This window comes from Canis aureus, chromosome 3 (assembly GCF_053574225.1).
Source record: "Canis aureus isolate CA01 chromosome 3, VMU_Caureus_v.1.0, whole genome shotgun sequence".
Taxonomy (NCBI): Eukaryota; Metazoa; Chordata; class Mammalia; order Carnivora; family Canidae; genus Canis; species Canis aureus.
The window spans coordinates 82,217,796-82,233,495 of NC_135613.1; the positions used below are offsets into that span (position 1 = coordinate 82,217,796).

At 39.8% G+C, this 15,700-nt stretch overlaps 1 long non-coding RNA gene across 2 annotated transcripts in view; it reads left to right on the forward strand.

Moving 5' to 3' along the window:
* Window positions 1–15,700, forward strand: part of LOC144306012 (uncharacterized) — a 255,819-nt gene that overhangs the window by 21,853 nt on the left and 218,266 nt on the right. For both annotated transcript variants that reach the window (XR_013373042.1, XR_013373043.1), the window contains exon 2: window positions 8,911–9,014. This is a non-coding gene — a long non-coding RNA (uncharacterized LOC144306012). The remainder of the gene's footprint in view (window positions 1–8,910; window positions 9,015–15,700) is intronic.

Below are 15,700 nucleotides of genomic sequence, written 5' to 3' on the forward strand. Positions count from 1 at the left end.
TGCCATTCCCGGCTGTGATCTTTTAACACAAAAATAAAAATGAGGAAAGACTGTGTCTGTTGTGCAGGTCATGAAAAATAGTCACGGTGCTAAATGCATGGTGTCTGCATTTTTGTTGTTGCTGTTGTTAACTAAAAAAAAATTACGTCTATTCCGGATATGTTGAAGGGAAACGTTTGGCTCTCCAAATTTTGAAGCCTGGATGTCTTTTTGGAAAACTGCAGAGTCTAGTTTCAGTTATTGTGATGCAAAGATGAAAACTGCAGGTGGTATTGAAAACAAGGCAATGAGAGGGACCTTTTGAATGTACAATGATCAATTCTCCTTTCTAGAGAGGAAATTGAAATAAGGACGGACTAATTCGGGTTGAAGCTATATTTCTCTGCAGGGTAGCAGGCTGCCTTCATCTGCAAGGCCTGCTTACCTAGCATGAGCCTCTGGCCTGTGTCCTGGGACTACAGTGCTGTGCCAGGCTGGCAACCCTGGCCTCCTAGAGCTTCTGTAATTGCAGAGCATGCATATATGACAGAGTTCTACACACTGGGATGGTTACCATGAGAGTATTTAATAGAAGGACCTACTGGTGACTGATCATCAGAGAAGGCTTCCATGAGGAGTGAGATTTGGGCTGACACTTGGAAGATGCTTGGGAATAGGCTTACCTTATCATATATTATCATATATTGGTTAAGTAAGGAAATTCCCCAAGTCCCTTTTTTTTTATTTCCTCAAAATTAATGTCTTCGATAGTGAAGCTGGGTGTTAGACTCTTTTCTGCTAAAATCAATGTAATTAGAAGCTATATAAGCATCCATAATATAGCAGAGACATATTTAGATCCCCCCCACCCCCATCTCTGGCTCTGTCCACTTCCATCCAAAGGAATGCATGTGAACCTCACCTATCTCCTCTAAGAAGTGGACTAGGAAGTTTCCAGTTACTGTCATTTGAGTAGCACTGGTTTGGGAAAGATACTGGAAGATTATTGGCGTTCTTACAAGTGCCAAGTTTAACATCACTCTCCTTCAGGCTCCCTCCAGGGTTTCCCTGACTCTATGTCTTCCCTATTGAATCCACTCTCCATAGTACTGCTAGGGTGAGCTTTCTCATAAGCAAATCTTACGGTGATATATCTGATGGTGATACTATTTTTTAGGCCATAACACAAGGCCCTTCATCATCAGCCTCTTTCCCTGCCTCATCCTTGCAGTAAATTCCAGAAACCCCTGAGCTGTGACTACTGTGAACGGTTAGTGGTAGCTAGAGCATACTATGCTCTCCCACACTCCAGTGCCTTTACATTTACTGTTTCATCCACCCAAAGTACCTTTCCTAGTCTTCAATCTCTACCTTGTTAACTCTTACTTATTCTTAAGCACTCAGGTCAAGCTTCAGCTTCTTCAGGAAATCATCTCTTAGGGTCCTAGGTCTGAGTGAGACGTCTGCCTATGTGCTCTGGTACATTTGTCTCCTAAACTTACCCCACACCATGAGATTGACAGCCGCTAGCCAGATGTGGTAATCTAAAGTCACAATATAAGCTAAACAATGGAAAGCAGAATGGAGGTTCCTTAAGAAATTAAAAATACAAACAGTATGATCCAGCACTCCGACTGCTGGGTGTATATCCAAAGGAAATGAAATCATGATCTCAAAGAAATATCTGCATTTCCATATCCAGTGAACCAACATTCATAATAGTTAAGGTTTGGAAACAACCTAAGTGTCAGTCAATCAACCGATTAGATTTATTGAGATATAACTGATATATATATATATATATATTCTTTTTTCACAGAAGTGATTGAAAAGTGATTGCTAAGGACTGTGGTTGGGGCAGTAGGGAGAGGTTGGTAAAAGAGTCCAAACTTTCAGCTACAAAATGAATTAAATGTGAGGATCCAATGTAAATCATGGTTACTATATAGTCTATAATGCTGTATAATTATTGATAATATTGTATAATTGAAATTTGCTAAGAGAATAGGATTTCAATGTCCTCACACACACAGAAAGAGGTAAGTACCAGAGGCAATGGACCTATTAATTAGCTCAGTGGAGAGAAACCTTTTACAATGTATACATGTATCAAATCATCACATTATGCCCTTAAATTTCTTGCAATTTTATTTGTCAGTTATATCTCAATAAATCTGAAAAAATAAATTTTCAATAATTAAAGTTGAAGAAAATGTTAGGTTCTCCTCTAGGCACATTTTACATGTTAAATAGTACAAATGGCTAGAGGTCATTGTACTGGATCAGAAATGTAAAGCCTTTTTGTGGGAAGTTCTTTGGACAAGGCTGCTTAAAAGCTTTGGAATATTTATGTATGTTCCTCTTTGATTTTGAACTTCTCAAGGTCACATGTTTCCCCAATATTAGCAATGCTCAATAGATGTTTGCTAAAAAATGAGTAAATTATTAAGATCTGAATTTTACATCTGTTCTGTTATTGCGTATAAGCAAAGACTTTTTTCTCTTCATCTAACGATATAACTTTTGAAAAAAGGGGGTTCTAGACAGGTAGGAGGAGAAGTTAGAGAAGAAAAGAAAGGCATTGCTCCTGGGATATCTCTTTCCTCAACCTCAGGAAAGGATCAGGTCTCCACTCCAAAGCCTCACCACTAAAAAGGAAAGCAGTAGAAGTTTAGAGTTTAATTCTGAGAAACTACCCACATGAGTGTTTTTTTCTTAGTTGGGTTTAAGAAGTGGTAGCTGGTGCAAATATCGCTTACAGAAACGGGTTATATTGTCTTTTCTACAAATGAAGTTCACTAGACCATGCCATTTTTGTTGGAAGGCAATACTAATGGTAGCCTAAATGTTCTGTTTTAAATGCTAAGAGGAGTATATGTTCAACTTAAAGTGGTAAGACGAGCAATTCAAGTGATAGTGCATCTTTAAATTATTCACCCTCATCTACCATGTGATTAGCCATGTTTAAAGATTTTCTGTTATGCACGGACTGTTCTCTGGGGTTATAGGATGATCAGAAGCAATGGCCAGATCTATGCGGATCAAGTATAATGAACAAGGCAAGTCTGTTCTCCCCTAGCAAAACAAGTAGCCTCTGGGTCCTTAAACCTGTTAATAAGAAAGAAATTGATCCTGAAAAGAGGGAAGCATGAAAGAAGAGAAGAAAGTTGGTTTGGGTTGTTGCTTTTGTTTTGTGTTCTGAATATAATTGCACTGTATGGTCTCCTAATTCCACACTTAGTTTGTAGCAGATACTCACTGGTCCAGTTTCCATCCTTTCTCAAAGTTGGATATGCTGAAAAGTCAAGCGTCCAGCCAAGGTAACCAATGGTAATGAGCGTAGCTTGCAGTTTGAACCAAGCCTCAGAGTAATCCCTGCTTTTGAATGACCCATAATTATTGGCAGATTTACCTGGATTTATATGACTTAAAAGTTAGTTCCCTCTTTTTTTCTGCTCTTCTGCTGATGACTTTGGACAGAAATTTGCTTCATCAAGGAAGAAAGATCATATTACATTTACAATTCTAGCATAGCCATTTGGCAATAATACTACTCACATCGTTGCTTGAGTTAATTTAGGGACACCCTATCCTAAAAAAGTGTCTTGGAAATTTTCTTTAAACTATTACTTAACTATTACACGTGGGTAAAGAACACCCAACTTTAATCCCACCATCCCAAAACAACTGTTCTTGTTTGTACCTATGATTTTCCAGAATCTACCTACACACATAACACAGCTTATCAAAGGCAGTTTACATGTTCCTTTGAATCTTGCTTTTTGTCTCTTAAGATTATATTTCAAACCCCGATGCAATTCCATTTGGGGACACAATAACTCTGGTATCACTCTGTAGTAGCCTGAAGAGGCATTTGCTGCCTAAGGGAGCCCGGCAAATCACTTCAGGCTTCTGTCAGGCTCCAATGACACCATTTAGGAAGAAGTGGAGGTAAGAAACAAAAATAATGTAACCCGGAGAAGGAAGAAGGCCACAGAGTTGCCAAGTGCAATTGTCTGACAACATCTCTCCAGAGAGGCTAGGATGAAAGCCACACAAATTACGGACAGCAATTTAAGAAATTGGAGGTGCTTTAAGTGAGGGAAAGGAAGATGTAAAGGATAGTGAGGTCTGGAAGAGTCTTTTGTTTTCTCAAGACTATGTGGTCAAGGTGGCTAGCTAAGCGAGGTTTAGGTTTCCCAAAGAGGGCCCTCCTGGTCTGGGGAAGAAGGGACATGCTAGTCACACTGCACTGGAGGGGAAAATGCAGATTTTGTCCTGCATGGCTGCAGGCTTTTGCGGCAGGGCCCTTCCGATCCCTGCCTTCATCAGTCATTGTCCTTGGCTTGACCTTGCAGGAAAAAAAAAAAAGTGCCTTTGAGTTTTCTGCAGCTCATCTGCTTCTGCTATGCTGTCCTTTCCAAAGGGGCGCTGCCGCCTGGCCTAGTAACGGAGCAAACACACATATATCCTATGTGTGCACATATTGTAACTATGCAGTCTCCCAGTCTGGATACAAAGAAGACACTTTCCACTTTTTTTTTTGGTAGTTTTATGGTTCTATTAACACAAATATGACATGCATACAAGCTGTCTGACTATTCATCTTCTTCGCTGCATGGCCTGGCATTGGTACTGGTGACTCTGATGGCCTGCTGGGCTGCTCTTTCCACACCGGCTCTGAGGTTCCTGGAGAAGAGACATGGTGAGCAATCTCTGCACAGTAGGATTGGTCTCACATCAGCAGAACTTCAAGCTCCTTGGTGTTGTGGACTAGGAACTTCCAGAAGCCACTGGGCAGCATGGGCTTTGTTTTCTCCTTGCTTCCCATAACCAATGTCGAGCATCAAGATCTGGCCCTTGAATCTTCTGTGCACCCTACTGTCAATGCCTCTGGGTTTCTGCTGTTGTGCTTAATTTTGACATTATCAGTCTGACGGATGCCGGGTGAATTTCTTTCTTTCTTTTTTTTTAAAGATTTTATTTGGAGAGGATGTGGAAAAAGGGGAACCCTCTTGCACTGTTGGTGGGAATGCAAACTGGTGCAGCCGCTCTGGAAAACAGTGTGGAGGTTCCTCAAGAAGTTAAACATAGAACTGTCCTACGACCAGCAATTGCACTACTGGGTATTTACCCCAAAGATACAGATGCAGTGAAATGGCAGGATCCTGCACCCCAGTGTTTATAGCAGCAATGTCCACAACAGCCAAACTCTGGAAGGAGCCTCGGTGTCCATTGACAGATGAATGGATAAAGAAGATGTGGTTTATGTATACAATGGAATATTCCTCAGCCATTAGAAGAGATGAATACCCACCATTTGCTTTGACGTGGATGGAACTGGAGGGTATGATGCTGAGTGAAATAAGTCAGTCAGAGAAGGACAAACATCATATGGTTTCACTCATACATGAAATATAAGAAATAATGAAAGGGATTATAAGGGAAAGGAGGGGAACTGAGTGGGAAAAGTTAGAAAGATAGACAAACCATTAGAGGCTCCTGACTCTGGGAAACGAACAAGGGGTTGTGGAAGGGGAGGTGGGCGGGGGGATGGGGTGACTGGGTAACGGGCACTGAGGGGGGCACTTGATGGGATGAGCACTGGGTGTGATAGTATATGTTGGCAAATTGAATTTAAATTTTAAAAATGTAAAAAAAAAATGACTATAAAATATATTTTATTTATTTATTTGAGAGAGAGAGACAGAGGCAGCAGAGTGAGCAAGAAAGCATGAGCTGGGGATAGTGACAGAGAGAGAGGGAGAAGCAGATTCCCTACTGAGCAGGGAGTCCAACATGGGCCTCGATCCCAGATCATGACCCGAGTCAAACACAGATGCCCAACCAACTGAGCCACCCGGGCATCCCTGGATGAACTTCTTGGTCCTCTTTTTTAACAATTCTGGGCTTCACCAGAGGTCTGAGGGGAGCCATGATGCCCAGTAACAGGTGGTTGCCACCTCTGCGGGCAGCGTGGAGGAAGAGTCCACCTTCTCTTTTAATTCCTCTGCTGTGCTGGGATTTTTGTCTTGAGTATGACTCTTGGGAGGACAAGGGTCTAGGTTTACCACACAGCACTGAGGATTTAACTCACTTTTTGCTTTGGTAACACAGGCTTCAGTAACCGTGAACTGTTTGCCCTTCTAACTGGTGGGTTGGGATGAGAGAAGAGAAATGAAAGGAGTGAGCCCTGCTCTTCTCTTGATGCCTGGTGTGTCCCTGGTACATTGATTTGTTGATGGAAGGTTCTGCTGGCAGCATGCATCACTAGCTGGAATTCTCAGAAAGGACCTGAGGGTGATTTTTCTCATAATCCTGGGCTCCTGGGATGTGCCACATTCTCTTTGTGTGACCTTGACATTTCTGTTTCCTTTCTTAAAATAAGAGGGATGGACTTTATAGATGCCATCTCAGGTTCCTTGGAGTTCTAAGGCTTTCTGGTTAGTTGTGTGATTTATTTATGGCTGGGCCTGCACAGTGAGGATGATGGCTTAGATGGAAGCCGAGGAGAGGAGCAGAAAGGCGCAAAATTCATCAAGGGCTTACCATGTGCTGAGCACCACGTTGAGCACTGCACGTGTGTGATAGCCTTTGATCCCCAGCTATGGGGTGACAAAGTTCTACTCCCCATATAAGATGAGAACCTGGGTCAGAGATAAATAACTGCACAATGTCTTTCAGCCAGTATGCCACAGAGTCAGGGAGGGGGCACAATTTTCTTCGAAACCCCCACTTTATGTCCAACCTCTTTCTAATTCTGTTTTGTTAGTATCATGCTGCCCAAGCCATACATGGCCAGGCCATCCCCTCCCACACAGAACCCTCCAATCTGAGGCTCTTGGGAGAGGTCACAGAGAGGACATGGCTTGACCCACAAGCCAGGCTCCTCACTCCTCACCCCGTCCTTGGAATATTTGTCCCATCCACCATTCCCACAACCAGAGCCTTTCCACAGATGCAGCCTTGAGAGAGGAAGCCCTTGATGAGACCACCTGGGCCCAACATGAGGCTGGACTCAATTAAGGCCTTCTACATAAACTTTCAAGATTCCGGCTACTTTAAAAAAAAAAAAAAGATTCCAGAAGTCGGGGATGGAAGTCTGTCCCTCCTGCCAGGGCGAGCCTGGTAGGTAAGTTCTCTTGCTTAGTAAGCCTGCGGGGGAGGGTGCCTGCATGGCTCAGTTGGTTCAGTGGCTGCCTTTGGCTCGGTCATGATCTCAGGATAGTGAGATTGAGCCCTGTGCTGACCTCTGCCCTCAGCAGAATCTGTTTGAGATTCTCTCTCTTTCTGTTCCAACCGCGCCTCTTCCATTTTCTCACCCTCAAACAAATCAATAATAAAAATTAAAAACTGAAAAAAAAGAAAAAACCTGCCAGCGATGAACCTGGAGTGGCCTGCATCTCTTCCTTCTGTTTCTCTCTGCCCTCTGCTTCTGGAGGCCAGTTTCTGATTTCACCCCAGGGAAGCTCCGAGGTTTGGAACCAAGAGAGGGAGAAGTGTGGAGAGCAGAATAGAGAGGGTAAGGGACTGGGCTTTGGAATCACTATGTAGTTTGGACAGAGGTCAAAGAGAACAACTGTGAAAGATCTTTGGGCTTTCCTAAATGAAAAGTATAAAAACAGCAACAGTAACATTCAAGTTACTCTTCAGAGTCCAAATCTCCTAATCCCATCATCTGCAAGCAGCTATTTTAAGCAGCACATGCATACACATATTTCACAGATTTACAACTAAAGTCCTCGTGTCACCTTTATTTACCCATTTTTTTAAAAAAAATATTTATTCATGAGAGACCCAGAAAGGCAGAGACACAGGCAGAGGGAGAAGCAGGATTCATGCAGGGAGCCAGATGCGGAACTCGATCCCAGAACTCCAGTATCACGACCTGAGCCAAGGGCAGACACTCAACCACTTGACCCATCCAGGGTGTTCCGATTTTCCCATTTTTTAAGTTAATATTATTTCCATAAACCTTTTGAGAGGTGCTTTAGCTGTCCCACTATATCATGTTCTACGTGTCATTCCCTCTAACACATGCAGAGCATATGGCAAAGAATAAAGCTACTCGAGACAAATGGACTATTTTTCTAATTTCTTTTTGGAATATGTCAAACTGAACATATTGACTCTGTAGAAATGAAAACATTAATCCCATAGAAATTAATATATTCAGGGTTTCAATTCTCTCCATATGTGTATATATATATATATAAATATACATATATACACACATGTATATATGCATATTATTTTTTCTTTCCAGAGAAGGCATTTATGGTTGGTTCACTTCGTAAATAAGTGCACCTTTGAGTCATTGATCATACATGTTAGCATAATGTCACATCTAAATTTCATTACCTTGATAAGCAATCTATACATTTGGCTCCTTTTGCCATATATTAAGTACACTATATATATCCATAAAAATTTGGAAAGCAAAGATTTCAGCAAAAAGCCTAATTCTAATTAGGAGAAATTAATGGTGTATTACGTGGGAGGAAAAGCCAGGCATCATCATTTACTGTTACCAGTATGCCATATTAATTTGATGGCAGTATTTTATGCAGGATGAGAGGGATAAGCATTGCATGCAGACCACTTTGATGTGTATCATTGCCCTGATTGACCTAGGCCTGCCAGATAATCAGTTCCAAAAAGCTTATAATCTGAGGGCTCTTTCATTTATCCCCGGAGAATAAGCAGCCTGAAGTTATCTAGATGGAAGCGAGGTTGTGTCCTACAGCTGCCCCATAGGTTTACAGCCAAAATGAGCTACCCCAGATACCCAGCAAATTCAGAAACTTAGAGCTTTGCCCTTGCCCTTGTCGACTAAGGTCACTTGTTTTATAGCTGTTATTTATTGCAGATTTGATGGGTCTGCTTTATTGCACTGCTACAACTTTCCTAATCATGTTTCCCTTTAACCAGGAGTCTGATGATCACAAATGGTGTAAGGATGTGAATAATTGCTGGAGAGCCGAAAAGGATGGATGTCGCTACTGAGTTATCCCTTTCACCCCTGCAAGAAGCAGGTGAGGACCATGCTCCCAGCTAAACCTGTATCCTTCGTGGGTGTGGATGTGGGGCTTTCCCAGCAGGCAGTGATGTCTGCTGTGTATGTGACCTAGGCAGAGCCCTGCCTGATTTATCAGTGAAACAGCTGGCCCCCATTAGGGGACTAATCAGCCTAAATGGGACCTGATTAAGGGGAGCCCTTGACGCCACAGCTGGTTAATTCCTGAGTGCTGCCCAATGTTTGGCTCTGAAGTGTGAGCTGTGTGCGTAACTTCTGCTTCCAGAAGCTACAGGCCCTGGTAAGCTGTGGCTGGACTCATGACAGTTGTACAGAGAAGCCCAATGGGCCTTGACTCCATTTTCTGCCAGGATTGCTTTGTCCTGAGCTTCTAAATTTCTTCTCTCTGCCCTTAGCAGAGGATCATTAGCAGTCTGTCCATTTCCATTTCTATCCCCTTTGGTCCCAAACAGCACAGCAATTGCCCCTCAAAAGTAATTATAAAGGTACGGGAGACTGACCCAGTCAGCATATTTGGGTGGGAACTTACATGTCTTCTCAACCCCACACAGCAGAGTGTGTTAGGCATTTGCCTAAAGGCTTCGGAATCAAATGGGAATTCAAATTCTGGCTCTTTTGGGTAGTGGTTTGTGATATTGAACGAGTCGAGTCACTTCACTTTGTTTCAAGTTTCTCATCTATCACATGGAGCTAATGATACCGAATTTTCAAAGTTGTTGTTAATAATAAATGAAACAAGAACGATCATAGTACTTGATACATAGTAAGCTCTCAGTGATTATTAGCTAAAAAAAATTATTAGTGTAATAATTTATAGGACCCGGCCTTGTGGAGTATTCTTAATCCATGTTAATTATAGTTACTGATATTAATATTAGTAAGCATCTTGCATGGTGGTAAGGCAATGATGATCAGGCCTCAGGGAGCAGTCGACGAGGTGGTAAACTGAGAGAGATATTGAAAATAGTGTGGACAGATACAAGGAAGCACCAAGTGGTGCAGAAAGACCACTGTCGCCTAGGTGTATGCGTACATTTAGCCGAGTGTATGTCCAAGGCTGGTATGTGAGAAAGGAAGGACAAGGAGTATACTATTAAACTGGCAAGAAAGCTGCCTATATTTAGAGCTGTTTGGGCTAAAATCCAAAGAGATAGCCTTTCATTTACTCCCCGCCCAACTCCAAAATAGCATTTTATTTTCCATATTCTCAAATGAAGTCTAAAGATGTGGGTTTAGCCCAGGACAGGAAAATGGATGTAAGAGGGCCTAGGAAGAAAATGTCTAACCTCAAATAGCAGAAATAATCGAAGGAACTTTCAAATATACAATATAGTGTTGTTAGCTATAGTCATCGTGTTGTACATCATATACCCAGAATTTATTTATCTTATAATCGGAAGTTTGTACTTTTTGACCACATTTACCCAACTCCCCACCTCCATCCCCTCACCTCTGGCAAAACCAATCTGATTTCTGTTCCTATGAGTTACTTCCTTCAGATTCTTTATCCATTCACTTGTTGATGGGCACTTAGGCTGTTTTCAAGTCTGGGCTACTGTAAATAATGCTACAATGAACACAGAGAGGTGCAGATATCTCTTCAGGATAGTGATTTCATTTCCTTCAGATAAATATCCAGGAGTGGGATTGTTGGATCATAGTTGCTAAGGGAGCAAACCTAAGAGTTCTCATCACAAGGGAAGAAAGAATTACAACTACATGAGGTGATGGATGTTAATTAAACTGATTATGATAATCATTTTACAATATATACATATATCAAGTCTTTATGTTGTACCTTAAATTTATATAATGTTATCTGGCAATTATATCTCACTGAAACTGGGGGAAAAACAAAGGGAAGTAGAAATGAAGAATGTCTGGGGAAGTCTGGTGGTATTGCCATTTGTAATCTCTTCAATGTATCTAGTGCTTTATTGTGAAACAATTTGCCCACACTGTTTATTTAATCAATTAATGATGTGATAGGTGGATAGACCTTTTTATTCTTTTCTGATGAGGAAATGAAAGTCTAGGGTGGCTACCTGAATTGACCAAGGTCACACAGAAGGCAAAGAACAGGATCAGGGTTGAAATCCAGGTTTATAACATCCAGCCTTCTATTAAACTCAGAAGAGCTGCTGGTTAAACTATACTTTTAACTTATTCATATTTTAGAATCTCAGCTATGTCCATCTTGGAAGTCCTAAAATTCTCTATTTTAGTATAGGTCAGTAATGAACTAGAGCAGACAAGATGTCCTTAGTTGGCTGCACACAGTAGATAAAACAGTAAAAGAAAATAAGCTGTAAGAAAATGTCTTATAAATATTAGGTCCCCTGTGATTTATACTCAGTTTTAACATATGGTACAAGGTACAACCACACATCATCTGATAATGGCTAAAATCGTAATTTGAGGCCAAAAAAGGGGGAAGAAAAACAAGGAGTATCATTACCTATTTTTCATCAGTTGTATTTGGGCTTGGAAGAGAAAGCACTTGGAAGACTGTATGGTTCATAGGTGCTAGTAAAGGAGTGTCGAAGTTTCACTGGTGGGATCAGGAATAGGGTCAGTGGAATAAACCTGTTCACCCCCATAGCTGCCTCTGCAGCTGGAGTTGGACGTTGACCTGATCTGCAGCGGAAATTCCTTCTTGTGGGGAAATAGGGCCCTGATCTCTCTCCTGAGGGACTCATGTATGTAAGACCATCCAGTGACAGTACACCTCTTCTGGAAACACAAAGTTTGTTATGTATAATAGAACTCCTATGATTTCATGGCGATAAGTACTGATCGCATAAGTCCTATCCCATCAGCACAGGAAGGGAGGGTTATTCAGGCTCATGGTTTTCAGAGGAGACTATTAAAACATAAAGAGGTTATTTGACTTACCAAAGTTCACCCAGCTAGAAAATGGTAAATCTAGGGCCCTAGTTTAGTACTTTACCCACTCTTCTACACTCTCTTCCTTGCTGAGAACTGCACATTGGATACACATTCTGTATTGGTTATTTGCTTTCTCTGGGTTGCTAGTTAAATTCGACCCAACATTCGTTTACGGAGCTTCCACACTTCACAAAGCACGGGGGGAGGACTAAGGACACAAGACCTGGTATCTGCACTCAAAGAGAGAGGGAGAGATTAGCAGAATATACTTGATGTCTACTGTTTCCAAATTGTTGGAATTTCTCCTATAGTGGGTTCAGCTCCCAACAGTCCTCCAATGACTTGATATTTATGACACTCATTGGTCTGTCACAAGCTAACACTTTTATCTGCTAAGTTTCCTGTTTACATGCACTTCACTTTTGTGCCACTACAGCATTGCTTATGATGTATTTTCTATCACAAATACCCACCCTAATTTCAAAAGTATATTCCCCCAGAAAGTCTTCCATGCTTTCTTCATATCTGTTTATTTTTCCTTCCACTGAATTCCTGCAATACCATATCTATTGTTATGTTATCTATAACTTCGTATCTTTTATTGTACTTATAGATGTATATATCCTCTCCCTTGCTAAGGTTTAGATCCTTAGGGCAAAAATGTAAGTCTGATCTTTATCATGCCTAGAAGAGTCATCATGACATGAGTGAGGCCTCAATAAGGGATCACATAAATGAATCCAGAGATTGCATAAGTTATTCAATTCAACACTCATCGATTGAACATTTACTATACACCTGCTGTGGTGAGTGAATATTAGTTTTTTTATTGACCATTAAGCAGATGCAACCTTGAGCATGTGGATGTGATTATTTCTTTTGACTTTATACATAACCTAATTCTTCAGCACATGTTGAGAGAACTATGGGAAATTGTGTAAGCAGTGATGTCTCCATCAAGCAGGTTATTGAGAGTTTTTTCCCCCTTTAGGTTGGACCTTCAGGAACCTCTGGACACTGCAAGATACTTTTTCTTCAAACTAGATCCATAGGGAAATGTAAATGCCTTGTTTCTCCTTGATTCTCCAAGCTTATTAACACCAGTTTAAGCTTTTGAGTAACTGTTTTGGTTGCCAATTGGTATTTTGGCGTGTATCATTGTGTATCTAGCTAATGCTGAGTTCACAGGCTTGAAGGGGAAGTCGTGTCTTTCACAAGATGCCCTTCTTTCTTCCTGGTGATAGATCTTCTCAAGGCTACTTTGTATGTTCGGAGTCTTCCTGTGTTCCTACTTAAGCCACTTTCTATAGAGTTCGCATTAATTGCTTTTCTGTCTCTCTTCCATATCCAATGGCATTTACACATAGCCTCATTAATTAATGCCCACCCTGCTTGCTATTTACAGCATTGATTTCCAGTTACATAGAACAAAATGGGAAAGGCTCTTCGAAGAACAACTTCAGAATCCTCTTTCTAGAATAATAGAGCAGGGTTATGGCTGGCTTCATGTTCTGTTTTCACTTTTCTATATTGGAATTTATATGAACACAAAAGTAGTCATGCCCAGTAGGGCTTCATAATGAATCTAGAGCCCAGATTATAGTTACACTAATTATAAATTAGTATTGGCAATTCCTCTTATATTTCACAAAGCTTTCGCACATTGTATTATCTTGCTTCATAGAACAACATGTCAAGAGGGTATCCTTGTCACTAAATTATTTTAATTTTAATTTTATCTATTTATTTATGAGAAACAGAGAGAAAGGCAGAGACATGGGCAGAGGGAGAAGCAGGTTCCCTGTGGGGAGCATGATTCAGGACTTGATCCTGGGATCCTGGATCACACCCTGAGCAGAAGGCAGATGCTCAACCCCTGAGGCACCCAGGTGTCCCTTGTCACTACATTGCAAGTGAGGAGACTAAGCTTCAGAAAAGTTGAATGGCCCCTTCAGGTTCATATAGTCAGTGATTTGTAGGGCCAGGGTCTATGCCCATATTTTTTTAAGACCCAAAGCCATAATTTTTTTTTTCATCTGTATACTCTGGATTCTTCTGAAAGTAGACTACATGTAGCAATTCTGAACTCCCCCTGAATATCCAACAAGCACTAACTAAAATCTACCAATAAACAGAGCCCCCAGGCAGACTCTGGCCTCTGTATTCATGGTCAGTATATGATAGAGGAAGCAACACAAATCCATGATGAAGGGGTCAATTATTCAATAAATGGTGCTGGGAAATAGAATAGGTTTATGAGGAAAAAGAAATAAATTTAGATTTTCCTATAAAAATAAACATCAAAATAAAATCTAGATTAATTAAGGACTCCTACTAAAAAAGAAATAAAAATGGAAGAAAATATAAATGAGTTATTGCCCAATCCTTGATAAGGAGGAATTTCCATGCTTAAAACTAATGAGAGATATCTCAAAGGAAGCAATCAATAGAGTTGGCTAGATAAAAGCTTAAACCTCTTTACGTCAAGACAAATAATAAAGGGAAAAACATTTGGAACATGTTTGGCAGAAAAGGCTTTAGAGCATTGATATATGAAAAGCCCATATCAATCAATGAGAAATCATTAAAACAGTTAATAAGAAAGAATAAAGGAGGGATATAAATATGTGAAAATGTGTTAAGCTATTAATCAAATACATTAAGCAAGAATTTCCTTTTAAAAATTAGGTATACATTGTAAAGGTCCATTGAGACAATACACTTTCACATTCATAAATTAATATAGTCCTTTAAGAATGCAATTCAGCAGTATGTATAAACAGTTAAAATATTCATATCCTTTAAACTAATAATGCTGCTTTTAGGAATTTATCCCAAAAGTAATTCAAAATGTGAACAAAGATGTATGCATAAAGTATAAATTACAACCTTATTTAAGAAAGCACATTAAAATAGAAATCCTTACTGTTCTAGTCATCATTTCATTCTCCTTGTCAAAAATAGGGCCTTGTACTAGGTAAGAGCTTCAAAAAATTGGTTGAATGGTGGAATTAATGATGGGCTACAACATAATATGCAATAGTTGAGGAGTAGTTAAGTATATTATCGTATATCCAAATAATATAATCATTAAAATCAATGTTCTGAAGAGTTTTAAGTGCAAAAACACTATTGATATAACATTTTTAAGAAAACAGGGTACAAAGTATATGTAGCATGTCAATACATGTGAATGTATTGCAAATTATATACATATAGCAATATATATGTATTCTGTCTATATCTATCTGTCTATATAATTTATTTAAAGAGGAAAATACTGGAAAGAAATGTGGTAAAATGCTAATATTGCTTATTTCATAGAGTTGGAATTATGAAAAACTGTCATTTTCTTGATAATAGTGTTCTGTATTTCTCAGTTTTCATGGAAAGCATATACCACATTTAATTTAAAAAAATACACGGGATAATCTGGAAAGACTTTTATTAAACAGTCAATAGTGATTATCTCCAGGTGGTGAGATGTTTTTAATTTTTGTAAAATTTTAATAATAAGCCTATATTATTTTTAATCAGAAAAAAATGTTCTATTAAGAAGAAACATTCTATAGCATAAAAAGATCAGCAAAGAAAATTAGAAAGAATGAACATTACAGAAAAATTAAAAAGAATGAATATCAGAGTCAAAATAAGCGTGCAGCAAAGTGAGACCCTGATCAGAGTGTGATCAATTGATTGTATTAATAGCCCTAATTCTTTTTTAAATTGAAGTACAGTTGGCACACAATGTTACATTGGTTTCAGGTATACAACACAGTGATTGGAGAAGTCTGT